Genomic DNA, 18,090 nt, shown 5'->3' with positions numbered 1-18,090 from the left:
CACAGCTTTGCCAGTTAGGTTACTCGCCAGTAAGGCGACCCGATCTTGGGACGGCACTTTATGTATCTGGCACAGTCTCTCAAAGTCCTGGAGGAACTCTTCTATTTCCTCCTATCCTTCCTTAAATAATTTGAATGTGCGAAAGGGCAACTTACGGACAGGTGCTGTATCTCTAGGTGCTGTCTCTGTTTGCCGTATTTCCGCCATTTCCACTCATGTTGTCGCTCACATTCTCTCTCTTGTCGGTCTAGTTCTCTCTCTTGCCGCTCATCCTGCAGCTGGATGTCTCTGATGGCATTCTGTATGGCGGTCTCGGATGGGTTGGCACCATATAATGCCAACCGAATTCTAACTCGTTGCTGAAACAGGGCTTCCACGGACCGAGGTCCAGCATCACCATCGCTCTGATCCATCTCAGCTAACTCACTGATCAAGGTGGCCTTGTTCTTTGTCCCAGCGGATCCCTCCTCGGCTCTCAAGTAAATCTTTCAGCGTGTCTCTCCTGCAGGCTGGGTAGCTGGTCATTCCTAGTTGTGATTTGGAGCGTCCCAGTAACTGGAGAGCCAATCCCACCGCTGCCACCAATGTAACGAGCCCCTGCTGGCTCTATTCTGCTCTCACGGCACTCCCTGATGTGACCACAATATCTGCTGATTCCGCCGTTGATGATCCGGCCTCAAACGACCGCTCGTGTCGTTTTAATTCTCACAGAACTAACACCAGTCAGGCTGTATGTGAGTTCAAACTGACAATTCTTTATTGAATGCATCACATATATTTATATTGACAGTTGGAACACCTCTTTCAATTGGTAAATTGTAAAACCCCCTCTGATTGGCTATGCAAATGAGGTAAGCAGAGATTAGTTCAAAAGCTTGGCTGGGAGGCAGATGGGCGTGGCCATAGTCACAGAGATTCAAACCATGACACAGAATGCTTAGTAAACTGTAGATTGAAGCGTCCTCTTCTTGCTTCTTCTTTCAGGACCTGCAAAAGGACCTTAGGTGACGTCACCGAAGGTCCTTTTCCAGCCAGGCCCTGTAAGAAGAAGAAGAAGAAAGAAGACGAGCCCGGCTGTGCGATCAAGTGGATGAGGTAAGTTAAATTATATATTTTTTTAACCCCACAATGGACCTTTTCCTGAGAATTCTGTATTCAGAATACTATTATTTTTCATTATAACCATGTTATAAGAGAAAATAATAAAGTAAATGGGGTCCCAGGTAACTCATCCCGATCGTCTCCTTAGCAACCATGCGTGAAATTCGCACTGTATCCGCACTTGCTTGCAATTTTCACGCAGCCCCATTCACTTCTATGGGGCCTGCGTTGCTTGAAAAACGCACAAAGAGGAGCATGCTGCGATTTCCACACAACGCACAAGTGATGCGTGAAAATCACCGCTCATGTGCACAGCCCTATTGAAGTGAACGGGTCCGGATTCAGTTCACCTCATGCATTGCACCCGCACGGAAATCTCGCCCGTGTGAAAGTCGCCTAAGGGCCGGACCTGGTGAGAGATAAGGAAGAGGGGGGGTCCGGTGAAGGCCGTTAATCGGAGGGACATGGTAGAGTTGTTGCGATACCAACATTTTTTTTTCGATTTCGATACCATAAAAAAGTATTGCGATACTCGATACCACGTTAAAAAAAAACAAAAAAACAACAACACTCAAAAAGCCATGTGGATTCCGCATTTTAAAAAATGGCAAATCGCGCAGTTTTAATTTTGTTTCTTTTCTGGCGTTCACCGCATAGATTTTTAAAAATATTTTAATAATTTGGACTTTTTGGACGTGGCGATATGTGATATATTTATTGATTACATATTTTATATGCAAAATTGGGAAAGGGGGTGATTTATACTTGGTGTGTTTTTTTTTTTTTTTTACACTTTTTATTTAATAACCATTTCCCCCCATAGGGGCCAGAACCTGGGATCTTTTCATCCCTTGTCCTATTCACCCCAATAGATCTCTATCAGGGTGAATAGGACCTCACACTCTCCCTGTGCACACAGCAGCAGGGACGTTACCATGGCAGCCAGGGCTTCAGTAGCGTCCTGGCTGCCATGGTAACCGATCGGAGCCCCAGGATTACACTGCTGGGGCTCCGATCAGAAGCTGCCACTGGACCACCAATGAGGGGGAGAGGACCCTGTGGCCACTGCCACCAATGATTTTAATACTGGGGGGGTTGAGGGGGGTGGGCGCACGTCACCACAAATGATAATCAATCTTTAATTACAGGATGCGGGTACTGACAGCAGATCAGCGGCAGTTAACCCCTCAGGTGCCGCACTGAGGGGTTAACTGCCGCTGATCGCAGCTCCCTGTCACAGGTCGGATGCCGGCACGCGCCTCCTGAATTAAAAGTTAAAGACAACCTTCTATGGGTTCGGACTTTGTTAAGCAGCCGGCTACACAGAGCGGCGCCCAGGAATGTCCCAGCACTTACTATTATTCCTGGGCGCCGCTCCGTTCGCCCGAGCGATGGGGCAGAGACATCAGCTTCTGTCCTGGGCGTTCCTTCTGGGTGCTAACTTAAAGTCCTCCTGTCATTGGTGGCAGCGGCGGCACACGGGGAGGGAGACGCTGCTTCCAGAGGGATCCCCAGTGTGATAGGGATGATGGGCAAGTAGTCATGGAGCGGACCATGGGGAACCTCCTCTCTGATTGGTCGTTTATAGTCACATGGTATTTAAAAAGCTGGAAGCAGCAACTGTGAACAAGTAACATTGGATTCTACGGATTTTACATTTTAAGGGTCCATTCACACATCCGCAACCGTTCCGCAAATTGCATCCACATTTCCGGAGCGCACCCCCGATCTTCCGGTCCGCAGCTCCAGAAAAATATAGAACATATCCTATTCTTGTCCGCAATTGTGGACAAGAATAGGCAGTTCTATGGGGGTGCTGGCCGGGTGTACTGCGGATCCGCAATACACTACGGACGTGTGAATGGACCCCAACAGGAATTTTCTGACTTTTAACCCCTCCATAAAAGGGAAATTTTCCATTTTTATTTTTTACTCCCAGCCTTCCCGGAGCCAGAACTTCTTTATTTTCCATTAACATAGATGACGAGGACGTTAACATCGCCGGACGAGGACTTGTTATTTGTGGGACCAGTTGTACTTTGTAATGGCGCCATTTACGGTTCTATACAATGTAGTGGGAAGCGGGAAAATTCCAACTGGGGGGATAAAAAAAACAAAAACCCCACACAATTCGGCCAGTTTTCTGGGTTTTGCGGTCCAGCGTTTCCTGCCGGTTCCCCTCCTCCTCCGGTCGGTGCGATTACAGCGACACCACATTTATACAGGTTTTCTGTGTTTTATTACTGATGTTTTCTCTGCATCCCCGTCTTCTGACCGCCATGACGTGTGCGGCGCTGTGTGCGCATTCTTAGGGCTCATGCACTGAACAGTCTGCCCTCCGAGACATAGAATCCGTTAGCGGGCCATAATTCCCAGAGCGGCATACATCAGGTACACGGGAGCGCACATAGGTTACAATGATGCTCTGCGCACCGGGCCGCCCGCGGAGCTTATTGTCCTGCACTCATATGATAGTAGCCTGTGCGCTCCCATGTGCCCGATGTATGCCGCTCCGGGACATATGGCCTGGTCACGGACTCTATGTCTCGGAGGGCAGACTGTCCAGTGCATGAGCCCTTAGGCTACTTTCACGCTTGCGGCAGGATGGATCCGACAGGCTGTTCACCCTGTCGGATCCGTCCTTCCGCTATTTCACAGTGCCGCCGGACCGCCGCTCCATCCCCATTGACTATTGACGCAGTCATACACTGCACTACTGAAGCATCAGCCGTGACAGACATCATACACTGCACTACTGAAGCAGCCGCCGTGACAGACATCATACACTGCACTACTGAAGCAGCCGCCGCCACAGACATCATACACTGCACTACTGAAGCAGCCGCCGCCACAGACATCATACACTGCACTACAGAAGCATCCGCCGCCACAGACATCATACACTGCACTACAGAAGCATCCGCCGCCACAGACATCATACACTGCACTACTGAAGCATCCGCCGCCACAGACATCATACACTGCACTACTGAAGCATCCGCCGCCACAGGCATCATACACTGCACTACTGAAGCATCCGCCGCCACAGGCATCATACACTGCACTACTGAAGCATCCGCCGCCACAGACATCATACACTGCACTACTGAAGCATCCGCCGCCACAGACATCATACACTGCACTACTGAAGCATCCGCCGCCACAGACATCATACACTGCACTACTGAAGCATCCGCCGCCACAGGCATCATACACTGCACTACTGAAGCATCCGCCGCCACAGGCATCATACACTGCACTACTGAAGCATCCGCCGCCACAGGCATCATACACTGCACTACTGAAGCATCAGCCGCGACAGGCATCATACACTGCACTACTGAAGCATCAGCCGCGACAGGCATCATACACTGCACTACTGAAGCATCAGCTGCGACAGGCATCATACACTGCACTACTGAAGCATCAGCTGCGACAGGCATCACACACTGCACTACTGAAGCATCCGCTGCGACAGGCATCACACACTGCACTACTGAAGCATCCGCTGCCACAGGCATCACACACTGCACTACTGAAGCATCAGCTGCGACAGGCATCACACACTGCACTACTGAAGCATCAGCTGCCACAGGCATCACACACTGCACTACTGAAGCATCAGCTGCCACAGGCATCACACACTGCACTACTGAAGCATCAGCTGCCACAGGCATCATACACTGCACTACTGAAGCATCAGCTGCCACAGGCATCATACACTGCACTACTGAAGCATCAGCTGCGACAGGCATCATACACTGCACTACTGAAGCATCAGCTGCGACAGGCATCATACACTGCACTACTGAAGCATCAGCTGCGACAGACATCATACACTGCACTACTGAAGCATCAGCTGCGACAGGCATCATACACTGCACTACTGAAGCATCAGCTGCGACAGGCATCATACACTGCACTACTGAAGCATCAGCTGCGACAGGCATCATACACTGCACTACTGAAGCATCAGCTGCGACAGGCATCATACACTGCACTACTGAAGCATCAGCTGCGACAGGCATCATACACTGCACTACTGAAGCATCAGCTGCGACAGGCATCATACACTGCACTACTGAAGCATCAGCTGCGACAGGCATCATACACTGCACTACTGAAGCATCAGCTGCGACAGACATCATACACTGCACTACTGAAGCATCAGCTGCGACAGGCATCATACACTGCACTACTGAAGCATCAGCTGCGACAGGCATCATACACTGCACTACTGAAGCATCAGCTGCGACAGGCATCATACACTGCACTACTGAAGCATCAGCTGCGACAGGCATCATACACTGCACTACTGAAGCATCAGCTGCGACAGGCATCATACACTGCACTACTGAAGCATCAGCTGCGACAGGCATCATACACTGCACTACTGAAGCATCAGCTGCGACAGGCATCATACACTGCACTACTGAAGCATAAGCTGCGACAGGCATCATACACTGCACTACTGAAGCATCAGCTGCGACAGGCATCATACACTGCACTACTGAAGCATCAGCTGCGACAGGCATCATACACTGCACTACTGAAGCATCAGCTGCGACAGGCATCATACACTGCACTACTGAAGCATCAGCTGCGACAGGCATCATACACTGCACTACTGAAGCATCCGCTGCGACAGGCATCATACACTGCACTACTGAAGCATCCGCTGCGACAGACATCATACACTGCACTACTGAAGCATCAGCTGCGACAGACATCATACACTGCACTACTGAAGCATCAGCTGCCACAGACATCATACAATGCACTACTGAAGCATCAGCTGCCACAGACATCACACACTGCACTACTGAAGCATCAGCTGCGACAGACATCATACACTGCACTACTGAAGCATCAGCTGTGACAGACATCATACAATGCACTACTGAAGCATCAGCTGCCACAGACATCACACACTGCACTACTGAAGCCTCAGCTGTGACAGACATCATACACTGCACTACTGAAGCTTCAGCTGTGACAGATATCATACACTGCACTACTGAAGCATCAACTGCCACAGACATCATACACTGCACTACTGAAGCATCAGCTGCGACAGGCATCATACACTCCACTACTGAAGCATCAGCTGCCACAGACATCACACACTCCACTACTGAAGCATCAGCTGCCACTGACATCATACACTGCACTACTGAAGCATCAGCTGCCACAGACATCATACACTGCACTACTGAAGCACCAGCTGTGACAGACATCATACACTCCACTACTGAAGCATCAGCTGCCACAGACATCACACACTGCACTACTGAAGCACCAGCTGTGACAGACATCACGCACTGCACTACTGCCTGCGGCCCCCGGCTCCCCGGTACCTGCTCCTCATGCTGGGGCTCTCCCTCCCGCTGTCCGGACATCAGAGCCTCTTTACAGGACGTTTCCAGCAGAACTTCCTCTTTCCCTCAGGTTCCTGGAGTTTTACTCTCCCAGCATGCTTTGCGGTGTGACGTCACAGGGATGGCCCCGCCCAGCACACTGGTCAGTCAGCGCTAGCCCCGCCCCCTACACCTCCGGCGGCCATGTTAGTACACCCAGACATGGCTCCTGCTCCTCTCCTCACATCACTGAGGGCCACAGGCGCTTCCCTCACCATCTCCAGAGCCCCAAACACTGGGAGCGGCCAGCACAGCCGTATCTAAGCCTCTCATGTGAGATACAGCCTGCTGAGCTGTGTATCTAATCCTATCCTGTGTGATACTCCCTGCTGAGCTGTGTATCTAATCCTATCCTGTGTGATACTGTCTGCTGAGCTGTGTATCTAATCCTATCCTGTGTGATACTGTCTGCTGAGCTGTGTATCTAATCCTATCCTGTGTGATACTGTCTGCTGAGCTGTGTATCTAATCCTATCCTGTGTGATACTACCTGCTGAGCTGTGTATCTAATCCTATCCTGTGTGATACTGTCTGCTGAGCTGTGTATCTAATCCTATCCTGTGTGATACTGTCTGCTGAGCTGTGTATCTAATCCTATCCTGTGTGATACTGTCTGCTGAGCTGTGTATCTAATCCTCTCCTGTGTGATACTGTCTGCTGAGCTGTGTATCTAATCCTCTCCTGTGTGATACTGTCTGCTGAGCTGTGTATCTAATCCTCTCCCGTGTGATACTGTCTGCTGAGCTGTGTATCTAATCCTGTCCTGTGTGATATTGTCTGCTGAGCTGTGTATCTAATCCTGTCCTGTGTGATACTGTCTGCTGAGCCGTGTATCTAATCCTATCCTGTGTGATACGCATGACAGTTACATTTCTTTATATTGCTGTTTTGTCCTAGTGCCCCCCATATCTCTCCTCTATACTCCCCCCCCCCCCCCCCCCCCATATCTCGCCTCGCCTCGCCTCCCCCCCTAGTGGCATAACTACCGGGGAAGTGGCTGACAAGGGGCCCGGCCGCCAGGTTCCCTCTAAGATACGCGGCCGCGCCGCAATTATTGAGTCCCCGCTCACAAGTTTAGTAAGTCCGCTGACCCTACTTGCAAAAAATGCCCACACTTGGCCACACTCCTGATGAGTCTGACTTCTTTAAAACTCCCTGCTGTGCGGCGCTGCCTACCACATATTCCGGCGATACTGCTGCCTCCTCCTTCTTCTGACGGAAGAGGAGCAGCAGTGCACGTGGAGGCGGCGGCGGCGCCATCTTAGGATCTAGACTCCGTCCTGAGACTGAGAGCTGCCTGCTACATCTGTATGCTGGGGACAGACCCGGAGGGCATGCTGCTGCAGAACACAGCGTGAAACCACTGCCAGGAACACACATACCATCCCAGTGATAGTCTATACTGGGACGGTGTGTTCCTGCCAGTGGGTTCACCGCTTGTTCTGCAGCAGCATGCCCTACACCTATATACAGCCTACAGGGTGTAGAATGTATATAGGTATAGGCTGTGTGTATATATATATATATATATATATATATATATATATATATACACACACTCACCTAAAGAATTATTAGGAACACCTGTTCTAATTCTCATTAATGCGATTATACAATCTAAACAAGTAAGATTTGTTTGTTTAAAATCTTTCCCCTCTTTACAATGGCAGACCTGGTTCTGTGCAGGAATTGTTATGCTTTTATTTCAGGTTCCACTCTTCAGAGGTTTGGATACTGTCTGATCTGTAGACAGCTCTCCATAATGCAGCAGGAAATTACCTTTTTGAAATATGAGATTTTTAAATTAACCACTAAACAAACTCAGGCTGAGAACATTGCAATGCCACTGCCACAGAGGCCCCCTAAAAATGGAAGATGGGTTACTGTAGGTTCTGGTAGACTGAGATTTGTGGATAGAAGGCATGTCCCACAGTCTGTGGCTCTCTATAATTCATTTGCAGCACTTTCAGAGTGCAAGAGCAACATGGAGGATGGCTCAAGCACAGTGGGTGAGAAACAATCATCTCCCATGCCTAAAGTATGCAAGACTGCAGCCAAAGACAAAAAGGAGAAGGTGAGGATTGATAGTAAGCAGCTGTTGGTGGGCGATTCCATCATAAGAGGTGTGAAGTTTGAGGAGAATGGTGTTGTGAGATGTCTCCCTGGTGCTACCGCTAGCAGGGATAGACAACGGATCCTAAATATTGCAAAGCAGGAAAGGGAAGTGGATGTTATTCTCCATCTTGGGACAAACGATCTGGCTTGCAATGAGGTTTCAAAGGTGAAGGAAGCTTTTCACACACTTGGAAAGGATATACGGGAGGTTGCATCAACTGTTTCATTCTCTGCAGTTTTGCCTGTGCATAACCTTCAGCATGACAGGAAGATGTGCATTAAGGAATTCAATGTATGGCTTGGTGAATGGTGTCTGAACCAAGGGTTTGGCTTTGTGTCTCATGTTAGCTCTTTTGGAATGGAAAAGAACTGTACAAGAAAGATGGTTTGCATCTTTCTCTCAAGGGAACGAATGTCCTCGGTGAACAGTTCCAAGTATTTGCTAAGAAGCATTTAAACTAGGAAAGGGGGGGGGGGGGGGAAAGAGTGATAATCCAGCAGTCCAACCGCCCCCCGGAACAATGCCAGAAGATGCCAGTAGCACAAAGGTTAAGAAATGACAAGCTCAGATTCTTATCTACAAATGCTCGCAGTCTAGGGAATAAGATCAATGAACTTGAGGCTATAATGGCATCTGAGAATATAGATGTAGTGGCTGTTACTGAGACGTGGTTCAAGGGGAGTAATGACTGGGATACATCAATACCAGGGTTCTCTCTATACAGGAAAGACAGAGAAGGCAAGAAGGGGGAGGGGTGGCCCTGTATGTGAAAGATAGCATAAAATATAATTTGATACAAGTTAGTGAGAACAATTTGGAGTCAGTTTGGGTTACCTTGCAGCTTGATAATCATAAGGTAACTCGTGTAGGTGTGATATATAGACCACCTGGCCAAGTCAAACAATTAGATGATCTACTAGTTGAGGAAATAGCTAAAATGACATTGAAGGGGGAAGTTATCATCATGGGAGACTTCAATCTTCCTGATGTAAACTGGAAAACCAAAATAGCTAGTTCTGCCAGGAGTACAGATATTCTAAATTCCCTTCTGGGATTATCTCTACAGCAAGTAGTGGAGGAGCCAACCCGGAAGGAGGCCATTTTAGATTTAGTATTCACAAATGGGAATTTGGTATCTGATATTACTGTAGGGGAAAGCTTGGGATCTAGTGATCACCAGTCAGTGTGGTTTACTATAAGTACAGTGACTGAGTCACACCACACAAAAACAAAAGTTTTAGATTTTAGAAAAACTGACTTTTCTAAAATTAGATTAGTGGTATACAAGTCCCTATCAGATTGGAACAGTTTCATTGGAGTCCAGGATAAATGGGACTACTTAAAAGAGGCACTATTGAAGGCAACAGAAAATTGCATTAGGCTTGTCAGTAAAAGCAAAAAAAGGAAGAGACCACTGTGGTACTCAGCAGAAGTGGCCAAAATCATTAAAAACAAAAAGATAGCATTTAGGAATTATAAAAAAAAAACAAAATGAGGATGACCGGCAAACCTATAAGATTAGGCAGAGAGAGGCCAAACAAGTTATAAGAGCTTCTAAAGCACAGGCAGAAGAAAAATTAGCTCAGTCAGGGAAAAAAGGCGATAAGGCATTCTTCAGATACATAAATAAAAAAAAGGAAACTAAAACAAGGAATTACCAAATTAAAAACTGAAGGAAGGTATATGGAAGAAGATAAAGAACTAGCTGACTGCCTCAATGAATACTTCTGTTCAGTTTTTACAAAGGAAAATGAAGGAGAAGGACCTCAGTTAGGAAAGAAAAAGTGTCTTTACAGAGGAAGAGGTTCTAAGTCAGCTGTCTAAAATTACTACAAATAAGTCCCAGGGGCCTGATGGGATACACCCAAAGCTATTAAAAGAGCTCAGCTGTGAACTAGCAACCATTAACAGATTTATTTAACCAATCACTGGTAACAGGAGTCGTCCCAGAAGATTGTAAATTAGCAAATGTTGTGCCCATTCACAAGAAAGGTAAGGAGGAATCGGGCAACTATAGGCTAGTAAGCCTGACATCAATAGTGGGGAAATTAATGGAAACCATACTTAAGGAGAGGATTGTGGACCATCTAAAATCCCATGGATTAAAAGATGAAAAACAGCATGGGTTTACTTCAGGGAGATCATGTCAAACTAATCTTATTGATTTTTTTGATTGGGTGACTAAAATAATAGATGGCGGAGGTGCAGTAGACATCGCTTATCTAGACTTTAGTAAGGCTTTTGATACTGTCCCACATAGAAGGCTTATCAATAAAGTGCAGTCATTGGGCTTGGACTCCCATATTGTTGAATGGATTAGGCAGTGGCTGAGGGACAGACAACAGAGGGTTGTAGTCAATGGAGTATATTCAGACCAAGGTCTTGTTACCAGTGGGGGACCTCAGGGATCTGTTATGGGACCCATATTGTTTAATATCTTTATCAGCGAAATTGCAGAAGGCCTCGATGGTAAGGTGTGTCTTTTTGCTGATGATACAAAGATTTGTAACAGGGTTGATGTTCCTGGATGGATACACCAAATGGAAAAGGACTTAGAAAAACCTAGAGGAATGGTCAAAAATCTGGCAACTAAAATTTAATGTTGATAAGTGCAAGATAATGCACCTGGGGCGTAAAACCCAAGAGCAGAATATACAATCAGTGATACAGTCCTAACCTCAGTATCTGAGGAAAGGGATTTAGGGGTCATTATTTCAGAAGACTTAAAGGTAGGCAGACAGTGTCACAGAGCAGCAGGAAATGCTAGCAGAATGCTTGGGTGTATAGCAAGAGGAATTACCAGTAGAAAGAGGGAGGTGCTCATGCCGCTCTACAGAGCACTAGTGAGACCTCATCTGGAGTATTGTGCGCAGTACTGGAGACCATATCTCCAGAAGGATATTGATACTTTGGAGAGAGTTCAGAGAAGAGCTACTAAACTGGTACATGGATTGCAGGATAAAACTTACCAGGAAAGATTAAAAGGAACTTAACATATAGAGCTTGGAAGAAAGACGAGACAGAGGGGATATGAGAGAAACTGCTAAATACATAAAGGGAATCAACAAGGTAAAAGAGGAGAGAAGATTTACAAGAAGATAAACTGCTACAAGAGGACATAGTTTTAAATTAGAGGGGCAAAGGTTTAAAAGTAATATCAGGAAGTATTACTTTACTGAAAGAGTAGTGGATGCATGGAATAGCCTGCAGAAGTGGTAGCTGCAAATACAGTGACGGAGTTTAAGCATGCATAGGAAAGGCATAAAGCCATCCTTCATATAAGATAGGGCCAGGGGCTATCCATAGTATTTAGTATATTGGGCTGACTAGATGGGCCAAATGGTTCTTATCTGCCGACACATTCTATGTTTCTATCTAGTCAACCAATCACATGGCAGTTGCTTCAATGCATGTAGGGTTGTGGTCCTGGTCAAGACAATCTCCTGAACTTCAAACTGAATGTCAGAATGGGAAAGAAAGGTGGGCTACAACAGCAGAAGACCCCACCGGGTACCACTCATCTCCACTACAAATAGGAAAAAGAGGCTATAATTTGCACGAGCTCACCAAAATTGGGCTGTTGAAGACTGGAAAAATGTTGCCTGGTCTGATGAGTCTCTATTTCTGTTGAGACATTCAAATGGTAGAGTCCGAATTTGGCGTAAACAGAATGAGAACATGTGTCCATCATGCCTTGTTACCACTGTGCAGGCTGGTGGTGGTGGTGTAATGGTGTGGGGGATGTTTTCTGGGCACACTTTAGGCTCCTTAGTGCCAATTGGCCATCGTTTAAATGCCACGGGCTACCTGAGCATTGTTTCTGACCATGTCCATCCCTTCATGACCACCATGTACTCATCCTCTGATGGCTACTTCCAGCAGGATAATGCACCATGTCACAAAGCTCCAATCATTTCAAATTGATTTCTTGAACATGACAATGAGTTCACTGTACTAAAATGGCCCCACAGTCACCAGATATCAACCCAATAGAGCATCTTTGGGATGTGCTGGAACGGGAGCTTTGTGCCCTGGATGTGCATCCCTCAAATATCCATCAACTGCAAGATGCTATCCTATCAATATGGGCCAACATTTCTAAAGAATGCTATCAGCACCTTGTGGAATCAATGCCACGTAGAATTACGGCAGTTCTGAAGGCAAAAGGGGGTCCAACACCGTATTAGTATGGTGTTCCTAATAATTCTTTAGGCGAGTGTATATGTATATATATGAGATATAGGGATTAGCTCTCTTTCGGGGGTCAATTCTCACAATTAGCTTCACCACAGCCGGATTGCAGGTCCAAACGTGAGATTTATTTTCACAGCAAAACAGTACAAAATAAAAGCCTGCCCGTCTGGGCTCTACCTAAACTTAACAAAACATAGTCCCTGACTTAACTACACAGTTCATACCTGGCATCAGGTCCGGCTTTCCCAGCCTAACAGTTCCCCAGGCTGTACAAGTACGAGTCCCTTTGGGGAATTGGGATCCAGCAGTCCTCCTGACCCTGACCTAGTGACCCTAGTACCAAAGGCGTCACTGTGTCCCCTAAAGTCCAGGCTATCACCTAGCCTCGTGGTCCCTCCAGCAGGACTCTGTTCCACAAATAATCTCCCCCTGACTGCCAGTCTGGCCTCCTATCCCAGACTGATTGTGGCACCTGGTGCTGGCTCAGACCTTTTGATCGACGGGGAAGACAGGGAAACTCCTGCCATAAATCTCCCCTGACTGCTATGAAGCCTGTCACTGCCTCACAATATATATATATACACACACACACGTGAACGCTGTCAAAATAAAAACTATGCCAAAACAGTCTTTTTATTACCTTGCCTTACAAAATGCATAATATTGAGTGATCAAAAAGTCATATATACCCTGCAAAAAATGAACCCCTACATAAGACAATCACTCAAAAAAAAAAAAAAAAAAACAATGGCACCCGTAAACCAATCCATCAAAATCTGAGCTGCAAAAGCCATATGGCGCTCCTTCCTTTCCGAGTCCTGCCATGTGCCCCAACAGCGGTTTGCCACCACATATGGAGTGTTGCCATATTCAGGAGAAAATGGGTAACAAATGATGTGGTGCTTTTTCTCCTGTTACCCCTTGCGAAAATGAAAAATTTGGGGCTAAAGCAACATTTTATTGGAAGAAATTAAACTTTTCATTTTCACAGCAAAGTGTTTATAAAATTCCGTAAAACGCTTATGGGGTCAAAGTGCTCAGTAGGGGTGTAGTTTTAAAAATGGGTCACTTTTTGAGGGTTTCCACTGTAGGGGTACATCAGGGTCTCTTCAAATACAAAATGGTGTCCAAAAACCAGTGCTGCACAGTCTGAAAATGGTAGCACTGATTGGACGGAGCCCCAACTGGTTACCCCCCTCTGTACCCTTACTGCAGACTGCTGGCAATTCATTCATAAATTCCAGTACAAATAATAAGGGAATGGCACAACACAGAGCGATAAGGATAGATGCTCCAGAATAGTTATTACATGGGGGATGCAAGTAACTATTAAAACAGGCCTGTAAGGAGTAGTGAAAGGTCCTCTAACACTTAAACAACACAATGTAACTCCAAGTCAATCACATTTCTGTGAAATCAATCTATCCAGTTATAAAGCAACACTGGTTGTGAATCAATGTCTCCTGCTCTTGTGCAAATTAAACAGACAACAGGTAAAATGATAGGCAATTAGCAAGACAACCCCTAAGAAAGAGCGGTTCGGCAGGTGGTGACCACAGACCATTTCTCTGTTCCCATCCTTTTTGTCCTTTTGCATTTTGTCATGGCTCTCACCCCTAGAGGTAGCATAAGATGGTGTCTACAACTCACAGAAGTTGCTCAGGTAGTGCAGCTCATCCAGGATGGCACATCAATGCGAGCTATGGCAGGAAGGTTAGCTGTGTCAGTCAGCGTAGTGGCCAGAGCATGAAGCAGATACCAGGAGGTGCCGTAGGAGGGCAACAACCCAGCAGTAGGACCGCTACCTCCTGCTTTGTGCAAAGAGCAGCAGTTCAGAGCCCTGCAAAATGACTGCCAGCAGGCCACTAATAATAATGTGACTGCTCAACCTGTCAGAAACAGACTGAATGAGGGTGGTATGAGGGCCCGACGTCCACAAGTCAGTGTTTTGCTTACCAACACCTTGCAGGGCAATTGGCATTTGCTAGAGAACTCCAAGATGGGCAGATTCAACATTGGCGCTCTGTGCTCTTCCCGGATGAGAGCAGGTTTGCACTGACCACATGTGACAGACATGACAGCGTATGGAGACGCTGTGGAGAACGTTCTGCTGCCTACAACATCCTCCAGCATGGCCGGTTTGGTAGTGGGTCAGTAATGGTGTGGGAAAGCATTTCTTTGGAGGCCCGCACAGCCCTCCATGTGCTAGCCAGAGGTACCCTGACTGCCATTAGGTAATGGAATGAGATCCTTAGACCCATCGTGAGACCACATGCAGGTGCAGTGGGCCCTGGGTTCCTTCTGATGCATGACAATGCTAGGCCTCATGTGGCTGAAGTGTGTCAGCAGTTCATGCATGATGAAGGCATTGAGCACATCTGGGAAATCATGTCTCGTTCCATTCTCCATTGCCATGTTGCACCACAGATTGTCCAGGATTTGACTGATGCTTTAATCCAGGTTTGAGAGGAGATCCCTCAGAAGAACATCTGCCACCTCATCAAGAGCATGCCCAGGTGTTGTAGGGAGGCCTTACAGGCACACGGAGGCCACACACACTACTTAGCCTCATTTCCTTGTCTTGAGGCATTTCCACTGAAGTTGTATTAGCCTGATATTGAGTTTCCACTTTGATTTTAAATATCATTCCAAATCCAGACCTCTATGGGATATTAATTTTTATTTACATTGATCATATTTATGTTTTATTGTTCTCAACACATTCCACTATGTAATGAATAAAGATCTGCAACTGGTATATATGTCACGTTCCAGCGGGTGTGAACCCACTGTGCCACGTGTCCTACCTAAGGGCGTTGTCTACGTGAACCCCTCGATCTCCACAGTACCCCTGATGGTGGGGATAGACTTTCCTGAGGGGAACACCAGGTCGCTACCTCTTGAGGAGGATAGGCACACGAGGCAGCTGGTCCAGGCAGACCAGGAGGTACCAGAGGTACAGACGTAATCAGCAGGCCAAGTCGTAACCAGGAGCAACAGTGCAGGACCGAAGGATAAGGTAGAGGTGAAGTCAAACAAGCAATTGGTCAGGGCAGGCAGCACAGGTACAAGACAGGCAATCCTGGCCGGCAACAGAAGAGTCAAGGCAAGCAGGCAGGTATCAAACAGGTAGCGGAGTCCAGAAACACAGGCACGAGTCAGGAACACAAGCAGAGATAACAGCAACCTAGCAGGACACAAGGACCTTGACACTGAGGCATCTGGGAAGGGGGCTGAGCCACTTATATACATGCAGGAGGGCTAGGATTGGTTAGCGAGGTCACATAAAGCAAAGGAAGTAATGAGCGCCGGCCCTTAAGGAAGTGCTGCAGGGAACAAGCAGCAAGCATGCTGTGGCTAGGGCTGAATGGAAACTGTGGAGCAGATCCCAGAACAGTACCTACATGGACAGAGCCCTGCAGCAGTGAATGGGGAAGCACTAGTAACAGATCACTGCTGAACACAGCGCCAGGGACCACGGCGCTAAGCAGGGGAACAGTGGCGCACAGCAGTCGCTGTTACAGTATATTTGATTTATTGAGATCAAGGATGTGGTATTTTAGTGTTCCCTTTATTTTTTGGGAGCAGTGTATATCTGCAACCATGTCCTTAGTTGGGCAGTATTGCAAGTTCAGAAGTTCTTGTTCTTAAAGATCCCACAGAAAAATGAAACTTCACATCATTATGCTTGGTTCTGGGATTCACCCTTTCCATATGTGCGAGTGCAATGCATCCTTGGTTGTCTTCAAAGACCTTTGTCGATTCTGACTGTTGTTGACCTAAATCTGCCATACGTCTTAACCATAGGACTTCCTGACTTGCTTGTGTTGCTGTAACATACTCTGCTTCTGTTGAAGAAAGTGATAGAGGTGTTTTCTGTTAGTCTAGCTGATGGTACTTCCTGAAAGAAGAAACGGACATCCACCGGTGGATTTTCTGTCACAGGTGTCTCCAGCCCAGTCAGCATCCACATATCCTGAAAGGTTACATTTGTCACTTGCTGGTAACTGTAGTTTGAAATCCAGGGTTTTCCTAGAGATAACGAATGACCCTTTTTACAGCACTCCAGTCCATGTGACTTGGCACCGAGACTTTTCCACATCAGATTCCTACTGCTCTACAATGGCAGATCTCTTAACAGTGGCAATGTATAGCAATTGTCCTACTACCTTCCTGTTCTGATTATCATTTGGTAACAACGCACCTTGGCTGTTCATCTCCAAGTACCGTATTTTTCACCCCCTAAAGACGCATTTTTTTTCCATTAATTTGATTTAATCAAATCTACTCTTATACTTAATGCCTGAATATAAATATAGGGTCTTGACCTACAGAATCCAAATCCTCAAGAAGACCTTGCCAATACAGACTAAAACATAACTTTTACTTGATGTCCTTAAAATTCAAGTAAACAAATATGGTGCGTAAATAACGCAGTGCAATGCAATAATATCAAAAAATTATTTTGCATACTAGGTCAAGACATTTGCGGGTATGTAATGGAATGGTCTTACCAGATCCTGAAGTGCATATACCAATTTGTCTGCCCAATGTTCGTCTCTTACTGTCAAAACGAACCATATAGAAAACAGCAGGGTCTGTATCACTGAGGTGTATCTTCTGGGGACATAATCCTAGATAGCTCTACCATGTAAACCCTAACATTGGTTGGGATGAGGGCTATTAGTCCCTGCCTAACAGTAATACAGAGCACCCGCCTCGATAAGGGCAACCGTGTCAGGAAACTGTCCCTTTGAGGGGGCCTATTCCCTTAAAATGTCCCTCTCTCATGTCCCGACATGACATGTTTTATCCCATTTTGGGACTGATCAGGGGATATACAGTACAGACCAAAAGTTTGGACACACCTTCTCATTCAAAGAGTTTTCTTTATTTTAAAGGGTTTCTACCACATCGTTTTCACATAATTAGGTGTCAGACACTAGCGATCCGCTAGTGTCTGCTCTGCCAAACAATCCTAATATAATAGCTTTTGGGGCAGCCGTTTCGCAAAAAAAAGAACTTATATTGATATGCTAATGACCCACTAGGTGCTATGGGGGCGTCATTAGCACCTAGAGGATCGGTCTACCTTCACAAAATGCCGCCGCCGCCCAGCGCGTCCCTCCAGCCCGCCCATCTCCTCCGGAATGCGATCAAGCGGACGAATTCTCGCGCATGCGCCGTGCGCGTCTGTATTTGGCGCATGCGCAGTGAATGTCCGACCGCGTCCCTGCTCAGACATCTCCACTGCGCCTGCGC

The 18,090-nt window shown here is 46.8% G+C and overlaps 1 protein-coding gene across 17 annotated transcripts in view; it reads right to left on the bottom strand.

The window, feature by feature from the left end:
• LOC122937811 (zinc finger protein 569-like) overlaps positions 1 to 18,090 on the bottom strand; it is a 350,216-nt gene that overhangs the window by 287,250 nt on the left and 44,876 nt on the right. For 2 of the 17 annotated variants that reach the window (XM_044292902.1, XM_044292903.1), the window contains exon 1: positions 6,459 to 6,564. The exons of 14 other annotated variants lie outside the window; for them this stretch is intronic. The gene's annotated coding sequence lies outside the window, so the exon portion shown is untranslated. Of the gene's footprint in view, positions 1 to 6,458; positions 6,582 to 18,090 lie in introns of those variants that run through there. One more of the 17 variants, XM_044292904.1, reaches the window with a different exon arrangement.

The sequence above is a fragment of the Bufo gargarizans genome, chromosome 5 (assembly GCF_014858855.1).
Source record: "Bufo gargarizans isolate SCDJY-AF-19 chromosome 5, ASM1485885v1, whole genome shotgun sequence".
NCBI classification, from domain to species: Eukaryota; Metazoa; Chordata; class Amphibia; order Anura; family Bufonidae; genus Bufo; species Bufo gargarizans.
This window is presented reverse-complemented; position numbering and strand designations above follow the sequence as displayed.